Raw genomic sequence first — 18,295 nt, 5'->3', positions numbered from 1 at the left:
CGTGCCCTGGTCCAGGAAGATCCCACATGCTGCAGAGCGGCTAGGCCCATAAGCCATGGCCGCTGAGCCAGCATGTCCGGAGCCTGTGCTCTGCAACGAGAGAGGCCACGACAGTGAGAGGCCCACATAACGCAAAAAAAAAAAAAAAAAAAAAATTTACCAAGGCTTGATTTGTGGCTCAAGATATGATCTGTCCTGGAGAATGTTCCATGAGCACTTGAGAAGAAAGTGTATTCTGTTGTTATTTGTTGCAATGTCTTATAAATATCAATTAAGTCCATCTTGTTTAATGTGTAATTTAAAGCTTGTGTTTCCTTATGTATTTTCATTTTGGATAATCTGTCCATTGGTGAAAGTGGGGTTTTTAATTCTGCTACTATGATTGTGTTACTGTTGATTTCCCCTTTTATGGCCTTTAGCATTTGCCTTATGTATTGAGGTGCTCCTATGTTGGGTGCATAAATATTTACAATTGTTTTATCTTCTTCTTGGGTTGATCCCTTCATCATTCTGTAGTGCCCTTTTTTGTCTCTTGTAATAGTCTTTATTTTAAAGTCTACTTTATCTGATATGAGTATTGCTACTCCAGCTTTCTTTTGATTTCCATTTGCATGGAAGATATTTTTCCATCCCCTCACTTTCAGTCTGTATGTGTCGTTAGGTCTGAAGTGAGTCTCTTGTAGACAGCATATATACGGGTCTTGTTTTTGTATCCATTCAGCCAATTTATGTCTTTTGGTTGGAGCATTTAATCCATTTACATTTAAGGTAGTTAGTTATATGTATGTTCCTATTACTATTTTCTTAATTATTTGGGGTTTGTTATTGCCGGTCTTTTCCTCCTCTTGTGTTTCCTGCCTATAGAGGTTCCTTTAGCATTTGTTTTAAAGCTGGTTTGGTGGTGTTGAATTCTCTTAGCTTTTATTTGTCTGTAAAGTTTTTAATTTCTCTATCAAATCTGAATGAGATCCTTGCTGGGTTGAGTAATCTTGGTTGTATGTTTTCCCCTTTCATCACTTTAAATATGTCCTGCCACTCCCTCCTTGCTTGCAATTTCTGCTGAAAGATCAGCTGTTAACATTATGGGGATTCCCTTGTATGTTATTTGTTGTTTTTCCCTTGCTGCTTTTAATATTTTTTATTTAATTTTTGACAGTTTGATTAATATGTGTCTTCACATGTTTCTCCTTGGATTTATCCTGTATTGGGCTCTCTGTGCTTTCTGGACTTGATTAACTACTTCCTTTCCCATATTAAGGGAGTTTTCAACTATAATCTCTTCAAATATTTTCTCAGTCCCTTTATTTTTTTCCTCTCCTTCTTGGACCTCTACAATTCGAATGTTGGTACCTTTAATGTTGTTCCAGAGGTCTCTGCAACTGACCTCAGTTCTTTTCATTCTTTTTTCTTTATTCTGGTCTGCAGTAGTTATTTCTACTATTTTGTGTTCTAGGTCACTTATCCATTCTTCTTCCTTAGTTATTCTGTTATTGATTCCTTCTAGAGAATTTTTAATTTCATTTATTGTGTTGTTCATCATTGTTTGTTTGCTCTTTAGTTCTTCTAGGTCCTTGTTAAACTACTCTTGTATTTTCTCTATTCTATTTCCAAGATTTTGCATCATCTTTACTATCATTACTCTGAATTATTTTTCAGGTAGACTGCCTATTTCCTCTTCTTTTGTTTTGTCTGCTTGGTTTTTACTGTGCTCCTTCATCTGCTGTGTGTTTCTCTTTCTTCTCATTCTGTTTATCTTACTGTGTTTTGGGGTCTGCTTTTCACAAGCTGCCAGTTCATAGTTCTTGTTGTTTTTTGGTGCCTGAGGTCTTCTGCCAGTGTTCAGTAGTGTTTTGTAGGAGTTGTTCCACATGTGGATGCATTTCTGATGTATTTGTGGGGAGGAAGGTGATCTCCATGTCTTACTCTTCTGCCATCTTGAAGATCCTCCCCTACACAGATATTTTTATAACTCAAGGAATATCTTCTCATGAATTTCTCTTTAGGAAAATGATCAGATGTATTAATTTAAGAGGTGATTTAATGTCATCTCAAAAACCATTTAGGAGCCATGAGAAACCATGAGAAAAAGAGAGACAGAAATACTCAGACAACAAAAAATTTACTTCTAAAATAAAATTAAAAATACAATAAACTATTTGGCCTAATCAAGTAAAAGGAGTGAGAGACCATGGTTAACTCTCCCATCGTTGGCCGTCACTAAAGCTTTACATAAACCTAATACGTGCTGTGTCTGTGCTTATGTTTTTCATTCTAGTCATCTAACAGTCTTTATGCCTCAAACACTTGAGGGTGCAAGGGGAAGGACAGGACTTTTCCCCAAATATAAATATTGTCATGGCTAACCCTGCCACTGATTGCCATTTCATATAGCTGTTCGGCATAGACTCCCAGACAATCTTGCCAAGAGTGAGCTCAGTGACTCCACAACCCTGAAACTTGAGCTGGACATACAGGCCAAAGCAAAGCTTATGCCATATCATATTGCTGTTGAATGATAGTCCCTATTCATATCAAGAAGGAGTGATACACCCCAAATACAAATGCAAGACTTCACAGCCATGAGTCAGGTTCCCTTTCTAGAGTCTGAAATACAACACACTTAGATTCTTTTGTGATGCCTTACAGTGAATGGTGGATCTGTAGACTTGCTACTGTTTCACTATTTATCAGTTTTCCTTTATGAACACTGTTCCAGTGTTTGGTGTATATGCTGTTTGCATAATTTCTTTACAATACAGAGTGAATGTTCAATAATGAAAAAAATATATATGGTAGAAGTAATGTCATACACAAAAAGAATTTGACACAAACTTTGATCAAGTCTATGCAAATTAATATGAAATATGGGTTAAGTTGCTTAAATACTTTCTAAAAAGTAAAATTCTCAAAAATTATGACTAGAGAGAAAATTTAGAGTAATTTCTTTTTTGTTGGAATTAAGAAAAGTGTCAAGTGTCAAACCGTTTCTACATCTCTTTGACACTAGTTGGCAATAATGTGGTTACAAGGTAATCCCACCTAAGCTTTTTAAAAGACAAATGATGACAGTTATCTGTAAGAAAAAGAAAAGAAAAGAAAAATGAAAACAATACAAGAACTTGCTAATATATTAATCAACAAAAGAATTCTACAATCAAATTCTTAAGTACTGTAGCAAACACCCTACATATTAACAAACATAAATTAGTAGCACATTGAAAGAATTAGACATCAGGATTGATTAGGTTTTAAGGTATACAAGCATGTTCCTGTATTAGAAAAGCTACCAATACAGGCCATTATTTTAAAATCATCGAACAAAAGTGATATAATTATCTCTGAATATACTAAAACATATTTTAAAAAACATTATAGCTCTTGGTTTTAAATATCAGCAATAGCACAAGTAAATGGTTATGTCTTTAAAATGATCAGATCTACTCCTGCCTGGTGTCACTTCTGCCAACAGAACAAGACTGAGTGTTTTTCAGAAGCAAAGGACAGTTGTATTCTTTGAGCAAAGAATGGAATGTGAGCTCATGCTCTAAAGTACATGGTCTTCCCAGCAAGCTGTTGGCTGGGGGACTTTATAGGGTTCTTGTCAGCAGAGAAGTAGAGCAGAGTCCTTGAGGGTTGGGTACAGTTGTGTTGCATCCAGCACATCAGCACATCAGATCAAAGTGTCAGGTGCAGCATCTCTGCACACAGCCCAGCATCACCATCCTGAATTGAGGTGTTGTGTTCAGCACTTCTCCACATGGCTCGCGAAGTTAGGGTGTTCAACACAGCACTTCTGTGCTGGGAACTCTAATCCAACATGTTAGGTGCAAGACCTCTGCCTATGGGCCCCTAAAGTCAATTGAAACTAGTTTAAGTACCAAAGAAGAGGTTAGACCTTATCTTATCACCTAGATTCCATTTTATTTTTCCCAGGGACCCCGGTGGGCTTCTCAAGTGACATATTTATGTCACCAAAACACAGCATTATGTTTAATGTGGAAATGTCTCTTTAGTATATTGATATATAAAGAGTTCCTAGAAAATTATAAATTAGAAAGAGCAGCATACCAAAGAAAAGGAGCTAAAGAATAAAGAATTCACAGAATGGAATGAGTAGATGGTGATAACCCATGCAAGTTATAGAGATAACTCCAGCTCACAAATAGATAAATTATATGTGATTAGCCACAGTGAAATGGGATAAAATAATGAATATGTAATATTTAAAATTATATTTATTCATCATCACCCATTTTAACACTTCCTCCCCCCAAGCCTGGTATAGTTTTCCTAAGCCTTTATTGCCTTCTAAAATATTATATAATTTAAGATTTATAATATTTCAAGTCTGCTTTCTCAGAATGTATGGTCTATGATGACAAAGTTTTTTTTGTTTTTTTTTTGTTGTTGTTTTTAATAGATCCTTATTGGAGTATAAGTGCTTCACAATACTGTGTTAATTGCCTGCTTTGCTTACTAATATGATGCAATTGTTCAAAAAAATGTTTGCAAATTTAACTGATTAATAATTAGGATGCAAACAAAAATTTCATGATGACAAGGGAGTCTATTTTCGTTAAGGTAAATGAAACTCTAGTGGGTTACATCGATGTGAATTCTTTTACAAAGTTACTTCACAAAAAAATTATGATCTATTCTGTAAGATGCAAATAGATGACCTAACAATAATAACTTTACCTTTAAATTTTCTTACATGAGTCCCTGAAAAGGCATTTTGAAAATAAAACATATTAATTGCATATTGTTAAGTAGACAAGTGTTAGTCACAAGTTCTCTCTTGCGCAAGTTGAATTACCACACACGGAGAGAAAATTAAGGCATCATTCTTGCTGGTTTGAAACCGTCACATATTTATATTATATTTCTCTACCCCTTCACCTCTAATTAGTTTAAACAGCTGCACTTTTCATCTTCAAACATAACTTTGTTTCTCTTTTTAAAATTTCTATTACTAGAATTATTAATACATTTTATTGTTTCACACTTTGATTCATATAATTTTATACCCACTCTCTTTCTTTTCAGTTTTCTCTTTATTAAATAGCAAATGTTTATGTGCTAACAAAAAATAGCACTTTGTCTTGGAACTGTGGTATCCACATATTAAAAAAATAATCTTTTTCTAAATGAGATTCACAGAGAAATAGTCATATTTTATTTTCTACATTAATGCCTATAGAAAAGGTGTGTTTTCTTCAGATGTGGTAGTATACTCAACTTTAGATAATGTTATTCATAAGAAAATTGTAGTAGTTTTATTTTTCTGCCATCCTAAAAATATTTTATAAAAAAGAGATTTACCTTTAAGAAATTTTTCCATATATCGTTACTCAAAAACAATTGCATACCACTATTTTTCCCTATGCCACTTCATATTTCAGCTAATACATAGTGTCTTTTAATTTTAAAAAAGCTACAATTTGTGTGTGTTCCAAATTAATAAATGTTTTCAATTGTATTAAAAAAGAAATATTTTAATATTTTTGATAAAAGGTAAAATGTTTATAGGAATGCAAACAAGGCATTGATGTATTAGATATTACTTTATGTTTATTTAGCTAAATAGGAAGTAGTCATCATGGTAAAAGCCATTAAAATTAAATTTTATTTTGATTTTGCATAGTGATAATCAGGAAATTAAGAGAGATGATAAGATGAGGTTAATTTTTAAATTACTATTTTGGATAAATCAAAAGACTCATAACGTTAATAGCATTTGAGAAGCAGATAACATAAATATAATTGTGGTTGTAGAGATTGATGGGTATATTTTAATTAATCTACATAAGTTCTTTATTTTATATTTCTGTGTAAGTCTCAACAGAGGACAACAACAGCATTTTACAAAATGTTAGTGAAAATCCACTCAGCAGATAACAGATGAAACCATTAATATTTTAAAATTAAAACTTAGAACAATCACTCTCTACCAAAACCTTTCTATGACAGAGAAGAAACAGGAAATATGATTTATGCATTAGAAAGGCAAATGTAAATCAAATACTGACTTTCTGACATAGTATGCTGCTCAAACTTGACTTTATAATTTAAATAAAATCAATTGTTTGGAGGATATTTTTTAAACCATTATGTGTCAACTCATCCTCAGTATATTTAAATTTTGCATATCCAATGTTATTGGATATGCAAAATCCAATAAGAGTTTACCTGATTATTTGGTTATGGAATAAGCAAATTTGGTATTATCCATTGCCTTTTTTACCCACTTCTGTCAAATACTTTATTGTATTTAATTAATTGTTTTACAGAAGGTATCTGCTTTTTAAGAAATACTAACATAAACATACTGGGGAGATTTGAAACAAATATGAAGTCGAAATTAATAATGATCCAGAATTACTCCAATACCATAGAAATTCAAATTCAGATCACTTTGTTCCATCCTGACAAATAACCAGTTTAGGGATGGTCTCTGAATGAATGGTTTTATGAAACATAAATTCTTAAGTGTGACATTTTACATTAATTCATAAGCACACAAATAATACAAGCTTTTCAAAGTATATGATCATCATCATCATTACTATCATCTAGATATGTTAGCATCAACTGAGGTTTGGAAATTAAAATGTAACATGAATGGGACACTATTTTTATAACAAAGAATTACATTCACCTCTGTCTCAAATGTTGCAATTTTAAAGAAAGAGAAAACTTGTGCTTAGCTATTAGACTTAAACTAAAATATCCAAACCATAACACTAGTCTACTATGTGCTTTAAAGTTAATGTATTAAATACAATTCAGGCTAAGAGATTCCAAGATATATTAACATAAATAAGACAGAAATTTCTTTCTCTGTCTTTTAATTATTCAAATGAGCTGATGGTTCAGACTGGTGGTTTGTTTTAGCTCCACTATATTTTTCAAAGGCCCAGGATTCTTTCCACCCCCTCTTTCCTTCTTCCCTCTCTCCCTCCTTTTTATTTCCTCCTTCCCTAATTCCATCCTTCCTTTCTTCCTTCCTTTATTCTTTCCTTGTTTTCCTTCACCACTCACTCTTTAAAAACTAGGATATTTTTCTCACTTGACTACCAAAACAAGGCCAGCTACAAGATTTTGTTCCTGCTTACAACAAGAAGGATAGAACCATTTCTTCTTAGCTAGTGATGTTTACATTGTACATATCATTTCTGCTTATCTTTCATCAGTAATAACTGTTTAATATGAACATATTTAGATATTAAGAGGACTTGGAAATTTATTTTCCATCAAATAAGCATGTGCCTAGTTAACACTATACAACTATGGAAGAAAGACAAAATGTATTTTGGAGGCAGTGGCAGTTCACCACATTTAATTAAAAAAGAAAATATATTATTATTTTTTCTTTTATTTTAAGGATATATTATGATGATGGTAACAAACTTTAGTTGATTAAATTTAATTTTAATAACTCATAAATTCTGAACTTATTTATCAGTGTTTTGTCTATAGAGGATAAATATGTGAAATATGTATATTTATATTTATCAAAGTAGTGTGTATGTATTAGATAATACAGAAAACATCAAAGAGATTGCTGTTTAAATATTTCAAAACTAATGTCTGCTTAACTGGTGGAAATTCGTTTCTTCTCACAACATTAGATTTTTCAGCTATAATCATTTATTATAAATGTCAAATTTTCATGAACACTGGCTTACATATTCATTCATTTTTCTACATTTAGTAAAAAAGGTGGTATTTTACATTTTATGTGTAATGTTGCCCTCATATGAATAAAATACTTCACATTGTAATTCTGTTTTATTCCCTCAATGTAATTAATATACCATTATACCAGTGATATATATATGTGTGTGTATATATATATATACACACACATATATATATATAATAAAGTGATTAATAACCCTATTTAAAAAATCATTCAATAAGAATTCTGCTTCCAGAAATTTTGAACAAACTTTTTCTGGAACTACTTACCTGATGAGACCATCTACCAGAATTGAATAATATGTAGAAAACATCTATTTGAATCCATCAAATGCTATCAACTCAACAAGAATTATAGAGCCAAAAGCCCTGGAAAGAAGGAAAACCCATTCCAAATGTCAGCATCACATTTGGCAATGCCTTTTCTCCTAAGTCATTGCAAAATCTGTGGTTATGAGGATGCAACATGGAGCAAAAAACAGTAACAGAAAGGCTGAAAGGAACAGTAGAACTTTCAGGCATATCATAATGTTGGATGACAAAAACTGAATTTCAGGGGCCAGGAAGGGAAAAAGCTTAAGTAGTCACCTCAGGATCTCAGTTTAGACTGTATCATAGAGGTTAGAGTAGATGACAAATAAAACAGGTCCCCCATTGACCACAGTCTAGTTTAAAATATGCTTAAAATATGCTCAAATTAGGCTGAATTCAATTGGAGTAAACTATTCTGTTCCTTTTCTAACTTTTATTTAGAAGTCTTTCTTGAGGAATAGAGCATCATACAGAGCTTCAAATTATTCCTTCATACTTCTTCATATTCAATATCTCACAGTAAATCAGAAGTAATAAGGATATTAAAAAGATAACTAAAACCAACATAAAAACAGAGACTGTAAAAACAAACTCAGGAGGTACTGATATTGCCATTATCAAATGTCAGTACATTATAAAACTTAGTTATACTTTGCTTAGTATGTTTAAAAATAAAAAAAAATTTGGTAAGAATAAGAATTTAAAAATAAAGCCTCATGACAATTCTAGAAATGAAATTTGAAAACTGAAATTAAGTACTTTGTCTTTAGTTTCAAAAGCAAACTAGAAACAGCTCAAGAGAAAGTTAGTGAGCTGGGAATAGGTTAGTAAAAACTAGTTAATTGAGTCATAGAACAGTTAAAGGACAGAAAATGTAGGAAATTATGTAAGAGATAATTTTTCAAAAGTGAAGGAGCCAATCTATTTGTATCTAGAGTCCCAGTATGAGAGAATAGAGATAATGAAATAAAACCAAAATTTTAAAGGTTAATGGATAGGCATTTCCAAAATTGTTAAAATAATTTATAACAGAAATTCAGGATAATCATAAAGACTACCCATAAGGATTTCTTACTAAAACTTAAAAATCAAAGTTATAGAGAACATTTTAAAATCAGTCAGAGGGAGGAAATTTGGGGTTATAAAACAGAAATCTCCAATAGAATTTAGAGTACCTAAAATATCTTAAAAGAACTGAAAGATCATATATATATATATTTATTTATATACATATATATTTTTATATATGTATATAAATATATAAATTTAGAATTTTATATCCTATAGTAGTATATTTAATAATGAAAGTGAGAGAAGTATATTTCTTGGTAAGTATAGGAGCTTGTGGTAGGTCCATGCTCCTACTGCAACAATTAGCAAACAAGATTTATTTTTAAAGTTATATTTTTTAAAGACAGTGAAAGAATGAAGATTACATAAACTAAAATTATAGAAAAGATGAGTCTTTTCTAGGCCAGCAAATAATCATTAGGTATTTCTTTCCTGGGAGAACTTTCTAATTCTGGGCATAGAAAAAATATTCAGGATTTTCCCAGTCAGAGAGATTTTACTGATAGATGGAGATATCAGTGGAGCTTTTGACAGTCACAGGGGCAGGCATGATAGATGAGAAACTAGAGAATGCTAAAGCACATGGGCATTTTTCCCACAGAATTTATGCTGACATACAGGATTATGTATAAACCTGGGGAAACTGAGCTAGAAAGCTTGAAGAATTATAGTAAATATTCTGCAGTCTCTTGATACATAAGAAAGTAAAAGAGAAGAAAAAACCTGACTCCACGTTGGAACTATTCCTTTAGCTCTAACCTTTGTGCTCGGTTACCTGTGCTTAGTCATGCTGGTTCTGCAACTTTGCCTCCTCAAACAGAAAAAAAGAATGTTGCCTATAGCCTGAAATATACATAGTAGTCTTTTTCAAGGCTATGCCTCCCAGGCTTGACCTTTAAGGGCGTAACCCTTTTCATTTCTATAGAGATAAAAAGTTGCAGAACAGAAAATAACATTTGTCTTGAATGTTTACAGGAACATCATGACCAGGCCTTCATGGACAGCTGCAAGAACAAAAGGTTATTAAATCCCCTCTAGAGTCTGGCTGGCACCTAGAAGTCTGTAACCACTAGCAACTCCCCTTCCCCTTTTAGTATAAAAGAAGCCTGAATTTTAACTCGGGTAAGATGGTTCTTTGGGACACTGGTTTGACATCTTCAGATCTGATGTCTTTCTATATAAAGTTGGTATTCCTTGACCAAAACCTTGTCCCTCCATTTATTGGTCTGAACTATGGGCAAGCAGTAGGAGCTTGGACTCAGTATCACTATTAGAGGAAGGGGATCTCTTCACACCCTGTTTCCTCCTTAGACATTTGCAAATTTTTGAACTTCACACAATGGGAGGTTAAAGTTTAAACTTAAAATCTCTGATGTGTAAATGTATGCTCCTGAACTATTTGGTACTGATCTGTAAGGCACACAGTCTTGGAAGGTAAATGCTAAGGAAGAGAGACAAATAAGAGATGAACTGAATCTTACTAAAATTGCAACCTGACCCCAATCTAGCTCAGTCACCACATTGATTAATTTAGTTACCCAAGTAAGACCACAGTTGGAGATTTTTGTGCAAGTGAGTAAGTACTTTTCCTTTCTAATGAGGAAGTGCTTTTGGTAGAAATCTATACCAGAATGCACAAAGGATGATAGAGTAGAAGAGGTAAAAAGATAGTTTTAGGAGAGTCTGCTCTCAGCCTGTTGCCAAAGAGAGCTCTATAACATAAATTGTATCACAATGATTATCCCAAATACAAGAGGCTTACCTGTAGTATCACCGAAGAAATTTGCCAATTTTCTCATGCTAAGCTATTATGACCTGGGAAAGGTGATCATAATGTCTGGGACATTGCTGGAAGAACATCTACAGTTCATAATGTTTCAGGTAATTACATTGAAAACACCAAATACCTGGTAAGAAATCAACTAAATATTTGCAGAACATCTACAAAAAAAAATGCAGAAATGAATAAATAATTATTATATAAATATAAAAAATAGAAATTTAAACATGTTCAAACAAACAGCAAAAGTAAGAATGTGTCAGCAGCAAACCCACTAGTTATTTATCTTTAGTTAGAAGAAAAATATTCTCAAATGGAAATATGGAGATACAGAAGAAATAAGAATGTAATAACAATAATAAATTTGGGTAAATCTAAATAAATATAAGATGTAATAAAAGGATATTAATAATTTCCTATGACATGAACATTTACATATGCTCAAAATATGTGACAAATTATTAGAAAATCATGAGGACAGTAACTATAGATAACATTCAAATGTGTTACATGAAGAGTGGAAAATGTTCTAATTTATATTGAGCTTTAAGGTCAAGGATAAAAGAAGAAATTTTTAGGAATCCCACTAAGATAATCAAAAACTATAAGAGTATTGTGGTTATAGAGGATGAAAAAGGAATAATAAAATATATCATATATTAAATAAACAGTAAGATACTAGATTTTAAGCCAAAATATACCAACAATTACATTAAATGTAAATGGGATAAATATTCTAATTAAAAACAGATGGTCAGATTGGATTTAAACACTAATGTTTATAAGGAATGACTGCTTTATATATAAGGATATAGAAAGTGCAGATAAATCTGTCAAAGAGGTCTTGTTAATCGTAGAAACGTTGGAGCAATTTTTCACTGAGAGGTACAGTAGTTTGTTTTCTATGTCATAGTAAGTCAGTCTCTTAATGAGAAGACAAAAATTTCAATTTGAGTGACAGCAGTAATGGATTCTTTTTTTTTCATCTTTATTGGAGTATAATTGCTTTACAATGGTGTGTTAGTTTCTGCTTTATAACAAAGTGAATCAGTTATACATATAAATATGTTCCCATATCTCTTCCCTCTTGGTCTCCCTCCCTCCAACCCTCCTTAACCCAACCCTCCAGGCAGTCACAAAACACCAAGCTGATCTACCTGTGCTTTGTGGTTGCTTCCCACTAGCTATCCACCTAACATTTCGTAGGGTATATATGTCAATGTCTCTCTATCGCTTTGTCACGGCTTACCCTTACCCCTCCCCATATCCTCAACTCCATTCTCTAGTAGGTCTCTGTCTTTATTCCTGTCTTACCCCTAGGTTTTTCATGACATTTATTTTTCTTAAATTCCATATATATGTGTTAGCATATGGTATTTATCTTTCTCTTTCGGACTTACTTCACTCTGTATGACAGACTCTAGGTCTATCCACCTCATTAAAAATAGATCAATTTTGTTTCTTTTATAGCTGAAAAATATTCCATTGTATGTATGTGCCACATCTTCTGTATCCATTCATCTGATGATGAACACTTAGGTTGTTTCCATCTCCGGGTTATTGTAAATAGAGCTGCAAAGAATATTTTGGTACATGACTCTTTTTGAATTACGGTTTTCTCAGGGTATATGCCCAGTACTGGAATTGCTAGGTCATATGGTAGTTCTATTTGTACTTTTTTAAGGAACCTCCATACAGTTCTCCATAGTGGCTAAACCAATTCACATTCCCATCAGCAGTGCAAGAGTGTTCCCTTTTCTCCACACCCTCTCCAGCATTTATTGTTTCTAGATATTTTGATGATGGCCAATCTGACTGGTGTGAGATGATATCTCATTGTAGTTTTGATTTGCATTTCTCTAATGATTAATGATGTTGAGCATTCTTTCATGTGTTTGTTGGCAGTCTGTATATGTACTTTGGAGAAATGTCTATTTAGGTCTTCTGACATTTTTGGATTGAGTTGTTGTTTTTTTTTGTTATTGAGCTGCATGAGCTTCTTGTAAATTTTGGAGATTAATCCTTTGTCAATTGCTTCATTGCAAGTATTTTCTCCCATTCTGAGTGTTTTCTTTTGGTCTTGTTTATGGTCTCCTTTGTTGTGCAAAAGCTTTGAAGTTTCATTAGGTCCCATTTGTTTATTTTTGTTTCTATTTCCATTTCTCTAGGAGGTGGGTCAAAAAGGATCTTGCTATGATTTATGTCATAGAGTGTTCTGCCTATGTTTTCCTCTAAGAGTTTGATAGTTTCTGGCCTTACATTTAGGTCTTTCATCCATTTTGAGCTTATTTTTGTGTATGGTGTTAGGGAGTGGTATAATCTCATACTTTTACACCTACCTTTCCAGGTTTCCCAGCACCACTTATTGAAGAGGTTGTCCTTTCTCCACTGTACATTCCTGACTCCTTTATCAAAGGTAAGTTGACCATATGTGCGTGGGTTTATCTCTGGGCTTTCTATCCTGTTCCACTGATCTACCTTTCTGTTTTTGTGGCAGTACCACACTGTCTTGATTACTGTAGCTTTGTAGCATAGTCTAAAGTCAGGTAGCCTGATTCTTCCAGCTCCGTTTTTCGTTCTCAAGATTGCTTTGGCTATTCGGGGTCTTTTGTGTTTCCATACAAATTGTGAAATTTTTTGTTCAAGTTCTGTGAAAAATGCCAGTGGTAGTTTGATAGGGATTGCATTGAATCTGTAGATTGCTTTGGGTAGTAGAGTCATTTTCACAATGTAGATTCTTCCAATCCAAGAACATGGTATATCTCTCCATCTATTTGTATCATCTTTAATTTCTTTCATCAGTGTCTTATAACTTCTGCATACAGGTGTTTTTTCTCCTTAGGTAGGTTTATTCCTAGATATTTTATTATTTTTGTTGCAATGGGAAAAGGGAGTGTTTTCTTGATTTCACTTTCAGATTTTTCATCATTAGTGTATAGGAATGCCAGAGATTTCTGTGCATTAATTTTGTATCCTGCTACTTTACCAAATACACTGATTAGCTCTACTAGTTTTCTGGTAGCATTTTTAGGATTCTCTATGTATAGTATCATGTCATCAGCAAACAGTGACAGCTTTACTGCTTCTTTTCCATTTTGGATTCCTTTTATTTCCTTTTCTTCTCTGAATGCTGTGGCTAAAACTTCCAAAAGTTTGTTGAATAAGAGTGCTGTTGTCTTCTTCCTGTTCTTAGTGGAAATGTTTTCAGTATTTCACCATTAAAGACAATGTTGGCTGTGGGTTTTTCATATATGGCCTTTATTATGTTGAGGAAAGTTCCCTCTTTGCCTACTTTCTGCAGGGTTGTTATCATAAATGCATGTTGAATTTTGTCAAAATTTTGTCTGCATCTATTGAGATGATCATATGGTTTTTCTCCTTCAATTAGTTAATATGGTTTATCACATTGATAGATTTGCACATATTGAAGAATCCTTGCATTCCTGGAATAAACCCCAATTTATCATGGTGTATGCTCCTTTTAATGTGCTGTTGGATTCTGTTTGCTAATATTTTGTTGAGGATTTTTGAATCTATGTTCATCAGTGATATGGGGCTGTAGTTTTCTTTCTTTGTGACATCCTTGTCTGGTTTTGGGTGATGGTGGCCTCGTAGAATGAGATTGGGAGTGTTCTTCCCTCTGCTATATTTTGGAAGAGTTTGAGAAAGATAGGTGTTAGCTTTTCTCTAAATGTTTGATAGAATTCGCCTGTGAAGCCATCTGGTCCTGGGTTTTTGTTTGTTGGAAGATTTTCAATCACAGTTTCAATTTCAGTGCTTGTGATTGGTCTGTTCATATTTTCTATTTCTTCCTGATTCAGTCTCAGGAGGTTGTGCATTTCTAAGAAATTGACCATTTCTTCCAGGTTGTACATTTTTATTGGCATAGAGTTGCTTGTAGTAATCTCTCATGATCTTTTGTATTTCTGCAGTGTCAGTTGTTACTTGTCCTTTTTCATTTCTAATTCTATTGATTTGAGTTTTCGCCCTATTTTTCTTGACTCTGGCTAATGGTTTATCAATTTTGTTTATCTTCTCAAAGAACCAGCGTTTAGTTTAATTGATCTTTGCTACTATTTCCTTCATTTTTTTTCATTTATTTCTGATCTGATTTTTATGATTTCTTTCCTTCTGCTAACTTTGAAGGTTTTTTTGTTCTTCCCTCTCTAATTGCTTTAGGTGCAAGGTTAGGTTGTTTATTTGAGATGTTTCCTGTTTCTTAAGGTAAGATTGTATTGCTATAAACTTCCCTCTTAGAACTGCTTTTGCTGCATCTCATAGGTTTTGGGTCATCGTGTCTCCATTATCATTTGTTTCTAGGTATTTTGTGATTTTTTCTTTGATTTCTTCAGTGGTCACTTTGTTACTAAGTAGTGTATTATTTAGCCTCCATGTATTTGTATTTTTTACAGATCTTTTCCTGTAATTGATATCTAGTCTCATAGCATTGTGGTTGGAAAAAGATACTTGATACAATTTCAATTTCTTAAATTTACAAAAGCTTGATTTGTGACCCAAGATATGATCTATCCAGGATAATGTTCCATAAGCACTTGAAAAGAAAGTGTTTTCTGTTGTTTTTGGATGGAATGTCCTATAAATGTCAATTAAGTCCATCTTGTTTAATGCATCATTTAAAGCTTCTGTTTCCTTATTTATTTTCATTTTTGGATGATCTGTCCATTGGTGAAAGTGAGGTGCTAAAGTACCCTAATATGAATGTGTTACTGTCGATTTCCCCTTTTATGGCTGTTAGTATTTGCCTTATGTTTTGAGGTGTTCCTATGTTGGGTACATAAATATTTACAATTGTTATATCTTCTTCTTGGATCGATCCCTTGATCATTATGTAGTGTCCTTCTTTGTCTCTTCTAATAGTCTTTATTTTAAAGTCTATTTTGTCTGATATGAGAATTGCTACTCCAGCTTTATTTTGGTTTCCATTTGCATGGAATATCATTTTCCATCCCCTTACTTTCAGTCTGTATGTGTCTCTAGGTCTGAAGTGTGTCTCTTGTAGACAGCATATATACGGGTCTTGTTTTTGTATCCATTCAGCCAATCTGTGTCTTTTGGTGGGAGCATTTAGTCCATTTACATGTAAGGTAATTATCAATGTTTATGTTCCCAGTCCCATTTTCCTAATTGTTTTTTGTTCGTTATTGTAGGTCTTTTCCTCCTCTTGTGTTTCTTGTCTAGAGAAGTTCCTTTAGCATTTGTTGTAAAGCTGGTTTTGTGGTGCTGAACTCTCAGCTATTGCTTGTCTGTAAGGTTTTTAATTTCTCCATCAAATCTGAATGAGATCCTTGCTGGGTAGAGTAATCTTTTTTGCAGGTGTTTCTCCTTCATCACATTAAATATGTCCTGCCAGTGCCTTCTGGCTTGCGGAGTTTCTGCTGAAAGATCAGCTGTTAACGTTATGGTTATTCCCTTGTGTGTTATTTTTCCCTTGTTGCTTTTACTATGTTTTCTTTATATTTAACTTTTGATAGTTTGATTAATATATGTCTTTGCCTGTTTCTCCTTTGATTTATCCTGATTGGGACTGTCTGCTTCCTGGACTTAACTATTTCCTTTCGCATATTAGGGAAGTTTTCAACTATAATCTCTTCAAATATTTTCTCAGTTCCTTTCTTTTTCTCTTCTTCTTCTGGAACCCCTATAATTTGAATATTGGTGCATTTAATGTTGTCCCAGAGGTCTCTGAGACTGTCCTCAGTTATTTTCATTCTCTTTTTCTTTATTCTGCTCTGCAGTAGTTATTTCCACTATTTTATCTTCCATGTCACTTATCCATTCTTCTGTCTCAGTTATTCTGCTATTGATCCCATCTAGAGTATTTTTCATTTCATTTATTGTGTTTTTCATCATTGTTTGTTTCATCTTTAGTTTTTCTGGGTCCTTGTTAAATGTTTCTTGCATTTTGTCTATTGTATTTCTAAGATTTTCGATCATCTTTACTATCATTATTCTGAATTCTTTTTCAGGTAGACTGCCTATTTCCTCTTCATTTGTTAGGCTGGTGGGTTTTTATCTTGCTCCTTCATCAGCTGTGTTTTTTTCTGTCTTCTCATTTTGCTTATCTTACGTGTTTGGGGTTTCCTTTTTGTAGGTTGCAGTTTCGTAGTTCCCGCTGTTTTGGGTGTCTTTCCTCAGTGGCTAAGGTTGGTTCAGTGGGTTGTGTATGCTTCCTGGTGGAGGGGACTAGTGCCTGTGTTCTGGTGGATGAGGCTGGATCTTGTCTCTCTGGTGAGCTGGTCCACATCTGGTGGTTTTTTGGGGGTGTCTGTGGACTTATTATGATTTTAGGCAACCTGTCTGCTAATGGGTGAGGTTGTGTTCCTGTTTTGCTAGTTGTTTGGCATGGGGGACCACCACTGTAGATTGTTGGTCGTTGAGGGAAGCTTGGTGCTGGTGTTGAGATGGAGATCTCTGGGAGATTTTTGCTGTTTGATATTATGTGGAGGTGGGAGGTCTCTTGTGGACCAGTGTCCTGAAGTTGGCTCTCCCACCTCAGAGACACAGCACTGACTCCTGTCTGCAGCACCAAGAGCCTTTCATCCACACGGCTCAGAATAAAAGTGAGAAAAAGTAGAAAGAAAGAATTAATAGAAGTAGAAAGAAAGAAGGAAAGAAAGAAAGAAAGAAAGAAAGAAAGAAAGAAAGAAAGAAAGAAAGAAAGAAAGAAAGAGAAAGAAAAAAGGAGGGAGGGAGGGAGGAAGGATGGAAGGAAGGAAGGGAAAAAAGGAAGAAAGAAAGAAGATAAAGTTAAATAAAATAAAGTAATATAAAATATAATAAATTATTAAAATAAAAAATAATTATTAAGAAAAAAAGAGAAACAAAATCAGACAGAGAGAACCCTAGGACAAATGGTGGAAGCAAAGCTATACAGAAAATATCTCACACAAAAGCTTACACATACACACTCACAAAAAGAGGAAAAGGGGAAAAAATCATAAATCTTGCTCTCAAAGTCCACCTCTTCAATTTGGGATGATTCGTTGTCTATTCATGTATTCCACAGATGCAGGTACATCAAACTGATTGTGGAGCTTTAATCCACTGCTTCTGAGGCTGCTGGGAGAGATTTCCCTTTCTCTTCTTTGTTTGCACAGTTCCCAGGGACTCAGCTTTGGATTTGGCCCTGCCTCTGCGTGTAGGTCACCGGAGGGTGTCTGTTTTTCACTCAGACAGGACGGGGTTAAAGGATCAGCTGCTTCGGGGAATCTGGCTCACTGAGGCCTGGGGGGAAGGAGGGGCACAGAGTGTGGGGTGAGCCTGCAGCGGCAGAGGCCGGTGTGATGTTGCACCAGCCTGAGGCACACTCTGCGTTCTCCCGGGGAAGTTGTCCCTGGATCCCGGGACCCTGGCATTGGCGGGCTGCACAGCCTCCCTGGAAGGGGGATGTGTATAGTGACCGGTGCTCGC

Source organism: Globicephala melas, chromosome 18, assembly GCF_963455315.2.
Source record: "Globicephala melas chromosome 18, mGloMel1.2, whole genome shotgun sequence".
Taxonomy (NCBI): domain Eukaryota; kingdom Metazoa; phylum Chordata; class Mammalia; order Artiodactyla; family Delphinidae; genus Globicephala; species Globicephala melas.
The sequence above is the reverse complement of the archived record's forward strand: the minus strand, read 5'-3'. Positions refer to the sequence as shown.